Source organism: Phalacrocorax aristotelis, chromosome 9 (assembly GCF_949628215.1).
Source record: "Phalacrocorax aristotelis chromosome 9, bGulAri2.1, whole genome shotgun sequence".
Taxonomy (NCBI): domain Eukaryota; kingdom Metazoa; phylum Chordata; class Aves; order Suliformes; family Phalacrocoracidae; genus Phalacrocorax; species Phalacrocorax aristotelis.
This window is the reverse complement of record NC_134284.1, coordinates 18,797,658-18,805,239: the sequence shown is the minus strand read 5'-3', so window position 1 is coordinate 18,805,239 and position 7,582 is coordinate 18,797,658.

Below are 7,582 nucleotides of genomic sequence, written 5' to 3'. Positions count from 1 at the left end.
ACCCTGTTTCACTGCAGTTTCACTGCAGGGTTGGATGATCCAGAGCAAAATCCTTTTTAGACATAGAAGCATCCTAGTACACTCATTTCATTCTTTTTGTGAGCTTTTCCTGCACATGAAATATTTACTGCTATGACATGAGCAAACACCAGCTCCAAACTGAGGTTCTGGCTGAAATGAAAAAGCAAACCTTTGTCTTCCACAATCAGTCTTAATGTCAGGGCACTAATAGACCTTAATGCTCCTGACCAGCCTCACATGGGGATCCAGAAGCCCCATTTCAGCTCAGCCCTGGGCTGTTGGTCTTTGCCTGAGCTATGCTGTAGGAGTATCAGTCTCCAGCTCAGCCACAGCCATGCCTGTGCCTGGCCATGGGTGCTGTTGATCCAGACCCTGACTGACTTCCCATCTTGGCCCCAGACCTGCCTTGTCTCTGTGGACTGGCCCAGCAATTGCTGGGCTATAGCTGACCCTGGTTACCATCACTGAACCTGACTTATAAGCACAAAGTTGCCTGATGAGATCTGGATTCTTGGTAGGACTTGGTGAGTGACACCAGGTCTGCCCTGCTCACCTTGCTGAGGCACTGTGAGGCCGGGCCCTGGCTGGAGAGGTCCCGGCCTCTTAGGGAGCAGCTTGCCTTGTCTCGCTGGCACCAAGGTGGAGTCAGTATTCACGGCATTCCTTAAAGAGCTACAGGAATCTCAGGCATTGCAGATGGTGCATGCTGTGCCATGAAGCTAGCACATGATTTGCTCATCTAAATCTATTCAGTAGGCTGGAAAATATAACTAACTCATTTAAATTGCTACTGCAAAAAAGTTGTCGAAAAGTCTAATCAAGTCAAATTAGAAATCTAAATGGATTATGTTTTACATTGGGGTACAAATAACAGCCTTTTTTCTAACCACCAGTGGTGGTATCGAAGCCGCGGCTCTGCATCCCCGCAGCCCTGGAGGCACACCTCATGCATGCTCAGCTTCTTTCTTACCGGAGCAACACATTGCTGGCGGTCACCTCTGGCCTGCTCAGTGCAGAGCTGCTGTGCAGCTGAGAGTGGGCAAGCGCCGTTGTCTGCTGGGTGGACCTAGGACCTCAAGCACTTTTTGGCAAGCTGTTCCCCACATAACCAAGGCTTCAGCAGCGCCTAATCCAGGGGCTGCCCACAATTCTGCCAATGGCATTACTACCTCCATCTGTCTCTACTGGCATAAAACAATTGTTCCCCTCTCTGAAAAAAGCAAAGGACTTTCATGGGTGTTCTTTGATTTCATTTGACACCCTACTTTGCCCTACCCAGATCCTCGCTTGAAGGAAATTTTATATGTGAATCATCAAACAGGTGTGGTAAATCTGAAGGTAAAGTAAGGAAGCAAGAGGAGCAAAACTAAATCTGTGCTCTCCCCATAACCTGTTGCATATTCCTATTCTCAGGTGACAAAAATTTTATGAGATTACTGTATTTTTTGCATTTCTCAACTATGATCTAGTGGTCAGGCTAAACTTTTCTTAATTTTTGTACAAAGAATTGCCGCCTTGTCAATATTGGCCCAAGGGTACGGTGTTGGTTGTCTTGTCAGAGATGCTGGCATCCAGGTAACCAGTCAGTCCCAGTTACTCTGAAGCTGGTGGCAGGATTTAAATTGGCCAAAGAGCAGGGCTGTCGCTTTAATAATGCACAGCTGTAGGTATGTCTGTTTATGTTTGGCCATGTTTTACAATTTTAGACTAATAGAAGATTCAGTTACTTCTTTTCCAAGCCTGTAATTTTCTTGTCATTTCCCTGCTCCCTTTTCATTTACACAAGCTGCAAGTAATCTCTGCAGGCACGCACAAAAACATGGCAATGATTTTGCCCCTCTCCCTCCCAAGCATGTTATCTCATTCTGCTCTAAAGGACCATCTTCTGGGCAGGGTACCACAGATCCAATTAAACACGCTTCTGTATCAACACTGCTCCTAAGCAAAATATATTGATTGGTGAAGCTTTGGACCTACTTAAATCAAGTAATCTAAACAGGGCTTAAGCTTCAAAAGCCTGGTGATGCTCCTAGCTTCAAAGCTTTTACTTACACTGAATTAATTTATCCTGGATGTTCTAATGCTCCCAGCAACCCTATGGATTATAATGTTAGAGGTTGCAATCATGGCTCTGATAATATTCCCTAAGCTTAGACTGTATTGATCATAATGTAAAGGCAGAAACGAGAGTGGGAAACACAAGGAGAAAACAAAAGGCTTTGATTTGAAGCAGGGCTGAATTGGCTTACCCCTGTAGCAGGCTGCTGGGAAGGAATAGCAGGTGTTAACAGCTGGTTTTTCCTTGACTGAAGATCTATTCTGATATGGACTCAGTGTCAAACATTCATTTCCAGACTCATTCTTGCATAATATTGTAGCTGTATTACATCATAAATAATAATCCTTTGGCAAAAGGAAGGTTGGTTTAGATTTCACATGCAGTAGCTAGCACAGCACTGTTGGACATCAGTATAAGTTACAGTATTAGTCTCAGCTCCACTCTGGGAAATGGGAATAACATTTTCCTCAGTCCAAGGGAGCTAGAAGCCATTGTGTGTAGCGACCTGATGCTAAATCATGTGCACTAGTCACACAACTGATGCATGCTCAACAAACAGTTGTGGTAGTGTTAGGTTAACAGTTGGACTCGATCTTAAGGGTCTTTCCCAACCTAAATGATTCTATGATTCTAACATTCTCATCTTTACAAACCAGCATGTTTCTTTGAAAGCACCAGCGGGTCTCTTCCATACACCCGAGCTCATGTATTAGACACCCGTGCAAACACAGGGAAATGTCTAACCCAATGTGCACTGTTAGTCTAAAGAAGCCACTAAATCTGATACGGTTTGACCTTCATTAGTGAGAAGTGAAATGTGACAGTGTTTGCTTAAACAAAAATATCTGCACCCGGTGGCATCTAGCAGTTTTATCGGAAACACACAGGACTGGCATCCTTTGTTCCCGCTTCCCTTGGTAGAGACCCGGGATAGTCTATATAGGTAGTTCTGCCCTGGCCGAGTCTGCCTGGTGAAGTCTGTGGAGGGGCTAGGCAGTAGGGCAGAGCTATTGCCCATCAGCAGAGGGTGGCAGAAACCCCTCTCCAGATAACTCCCAAAATTTTTTCAGCGGCCTTACCCTGGGCCCTGCCTGTCTTCCAGAGAGTATCAGGAAAACAGCGTATTGGTGAATGAATTAAAAGATGGTTTAAAGCAAAGATAACTTTCACGTTTTTATTAGGTAGCTAGGTTAAGGCTCATACTATTTTCAAGACAGACTATCTCCTGCTTTGTGAAACCTATGAAGCGATTTCACACAGAGAGCTCTGATTACTATAGCAATAATTTCTTCTAACAGCATTTCAAACACTTATTAATAGAAAAAAATATCAGTTCAAACTGTCTTCCCATCACACAGAAAATATCAATGTTCACAGTGTGAACTTTAAAATCCCATCTGATTAGTTAATGCCAACAATTATTAGTGTGCTGTCAATTTAGATTTCTATTGTCCTCCATTGATCTCAGCCTCCATACACTGTGCAGTGCACATCGCTTAAAAAGTAAATTTCCTATGCTGACTGGCTAGGCATGATTTTCTGTCCTGCTGTCAACTGGCAGTGGGTAAACTAGGAAACTTTGGCACATTTTCCTGTGATGGGCTCCTACCACGCTGCTTACCGCCAGTTGGACAGCACCTTTATAAGGATACGGAAAGTGTCTTCAAGAAGGGAGCAGGGAAGTGATAGTAAGAAGAGTGCCACTTGCTTTTGTTTCTTATACTCTTATTTCATAAACCTTTGGGCACACACAGATGGCAACTTTTCTATTTTCATCATGGCAGAGATGCCTGGTACCTCCCATGAGAAAAGACACAAAAAGGAGCGAAAAGGTCAGTTGTGGTCTAGGTAAGATATTGATAGTGCTGCAGCTGGTGTTCAGAAGGCATCAGGGCTTCTAAACTATTTCTTTCTTCTTGTCTGCTAGTGTCAGGAATCGTATTCCTCCAAGGGCTAAGGTAAGTCAGCCTCTGGCATTTTGGCATTCCTTCTTTTAGCCCTAATTAAGCTTGAATACTATTTCCAATACTATTTAAATTCTGACTGACTATATTGTGGCCAACATAAGCTTGTCCCTTTTTGCACTTAGGTTCCAGGATGGGTTGAATTATTCCATGGCCACTGATTTCTGAAGCAGGGTTAATATGGACTGTAGCTGCCAAAGATGTGAATGAGGGGGTCGCACCAGCCCCTGCTTCTCTTACAGTTGTCCCACCCTACACTCCCAAGATCTCTTAAGAGAGATCAAGACATTTAGACAGCTGCATCACAGTGGAAGGAAGGGAGTGACTTTTAGCTCTGCAAAATCTGCCTCTCAGGTTCACAGGTGCTGGAAAAGACTGAGGAGTCTCAGTCCAGCTGATTAGTTTTGCTGAAGGTCACATAACACAACCTCAGTCCTGAATAAATGAGGACTCCTTGCATACATGTCTGGCTTTGTGGCACAGTATGTGTTTTCTTCTACTTTATTTCCAAAGCCCTTGGAAACTGTATATAGAGAGTAGACATCTGGACTCCTAATTTCTCTCTCCCTGTTCCTGCCTCCCTCCTCCCCCCTAGTAATAATCCCTTTCTGCAGGAGAAAATTAGTCCACTTGTACTTCCTGTGCACTGCTGCCAGGCCATTTTATGTAAGCATCCTTTTCTGTTCTCCATTGCAGGACAGCACGTCCTGTTGGAGCGGTTGTTGTCTTTAATCTCTGAATGTAAACATGCAGATTACATTCCATTCTGTCACTAGTGTTCAGTGGATAACAGACGTGCTGTCATATCTGTGCTGCTTTCCCTGGGCTGGGCTGATCACTCTCCTACTGAGCACGTGGCACCGGATCACTTACCGTCAATGATATACAGGCCAGGCTAAGCCGTCCTTGCCCCTCTCTTCCCAAGACTTTGATACATCAGGACATTCAACCCTCTACAGGAAGCTTTAGCATCATCCTCCTACTCATTCAGGGATAGGAGGACATCGCAATAGGCAGGCTGGGCTCTCTGTGGCTGTGGTCACATTTGGGAGTTTCCCCTCTGCCCTTAGAGTTTTCGGGTGTTTGGCCTTCATGGCAGCTCTCCCAGAGCTGTCAGAGCTTGAAGAAGTGGTTTGAATGGAAACCCAGCTGTCACTGAAGTACCATGTGGCCTGATTGATCCAAACAGCTTAATGACAATGCAAAAAAAATGTCAGAAGTGTTTGTCGTCAACAATTCCCACCCCCAGCCTTGTCTCCTTCCACTGGTGGAGCTGCTTTTAGGACAGGAGATGGAATTATATAGCTTGATATTCTCTATGGTAAGTCTTCACTGCTAGGGATAAGTGTGAGAGGGGTAGATGCAGCCACGCAGATATAGGTGGGGGAATACAAGCCGCAACCTGCTATGCTGCTGCAGTCTTCGCTTTCCTGTAGATATCATAGTTTGGCTGCAAACTCAGAAAGATGGGGTTACAGGCAAGCTCTCAATATGGGGTAAGTCAAGGGAGTGTGTTAACAGCAGAGGGAACTGATTAGGATGCATGATCATATCAGACATGCACGTGACGCCTTACTGACAGAGAGCTGCAGCCAACATGATTCTTTTAAGTGCAGGTGGCTCCCTTCCACCCAAAGCCTGAGGCTTCCAACCCTCACCATGTCTGGCTACACCATGGCTGAAAAAGACTCACATCTTGCACAGTCATTGAAACCCTTGCTGCAGGTTTCTCTATGGGGTGATTAGCAGCTGCCCACACAGTGCGTCAGAGACCATTTTACCTGATTTTCAGTGTAGCATGCAAGTAAGGGCTTGAGAGCAGTACCAGAGAAGATCAAGCATCCTTATATTGAGGAGGGAATGGGAGTTTACTGGGAGGTTGCAAAGCTTTCCGAGTGCCTGATCGCTCATTTTGTATTCATGTGCCACTTTCAAGCAGTGCATGGCAAGAGGGTGGGGGAAACACCATGGGTCATTCAGCCATTAATTTAATAAATACAGGGAAAGAGTAGGCAAAATTGGCTGTTTCCTTTGCTTAATGTTTTATCATTTGATCTTTATCTGTGTCAGGAGATGAAGAATGGCAATGCTGTATGTCAGCTGTGCTGGCTGCTCTGAACAAACTGAATTTAGGGGGATCAGATTTGGAAATTTGGGCCTTTTCTCAAGCTCAAGCTGAGTCATGGGCAACTAAAATGGCGCTGTGAGGAACAAGCCCACAAACAGGACTTGGTGCCCAGCTCTCCCTCACATCAGCATTGCATGAGCCTGGACAATTCATTGGCTTTCTGCACTGATGGGATCCAACAGACTCCTTTACCCAAGGCCAACACAAATCTCTAACACAGACTTACTTGCACTGCTTTGGACACACCAAAGTTGAGAACGTTGAAATAAAGGATGACTTACAACCAGTTAACTGCATTTGTTATACAGGTTTCTACTGGATCACCGGTCTACCTTGGTCACACCAGAGAAAATTTCCTAATATAACCAAATCCCGAGTGACAGAGCAGGCTGCATCCCAGGCTGTGTAATAAATTGCTGTTCACTTTCTTCCCATCTTTGTCTTTCTCTCATTTTATCTCTGTCTCATTTCTTTTTTCCTTTCTTCGTGCAGAGAAGAGAAATGATTGCTAATGAATTGCAAGCATGGGGTATGGAAAGATCAGTTAATATGGCCCAAGTATTCAGTAATACAAATACATTAAAGTGATCAAGCAATGAACGAAAATTGACCCAAAGAGCAGGTTCCACTGAGAAAACATGTGAGAATGTAAATTAATGTGACTTGATGAAACTTGAAATGTCATAACACAGCAGGGCATACAACACATCAGAGGAAATGTGAAAATTATACTTTTTCCTGAAATCATAGTTTTCAAAAATAAGTGGCTTTTAAATTCTTCTAAAAATATAATAAAGGAATTAGTGTCAAGAAAAAGGTTATTGTTGTTTATCAGACTGCAGGCTCAGTCCATGGTAGCTTTTCTCAAATACCCTCTTTTATTCCTCTGACTATGCAGTGGGAAAAGGAAAAGAAAAATCCTGAAGTCTTTCTACTTGTCTGGTTCCGTCTTCTTAACTTTGCACAAGGGATTTTTTTAAAGTTGTTTGGAGGGTAAATGGCATGCTAATCTATTGCTTTTTTTTTTGCCTTTTGGCCATCTGCTTTCATCCAAAACTTCTAACGCTTAGAAACAAGCAAACAAAACAAGAGGAAAGGTCACTTGAAATTAGTCTGACTTCTAAAAAAAACTTACTTAAAAGGGAGGGATAAAAGCATCGGAGACAGAATTAAATAGTTATGCTGGCAAGATTCCAAACCCAAACAGAAAAATGTAACATATTCTCCCCCATCCCACGTGTCCATATTTGTTTGGTGATGGCATGACTGGCCCATGTGTTGGGAAAGTCTTTTCTCTCCTTCTGTCATGAGAGACCTCAGATTTCTCTGCTGGCCTCCATGCGGGAGTACGGTCCTCACAGGGGTCTAAGACCTTAGACTAGGAGGGAAAGGCTTTGTCTGCTACACCAC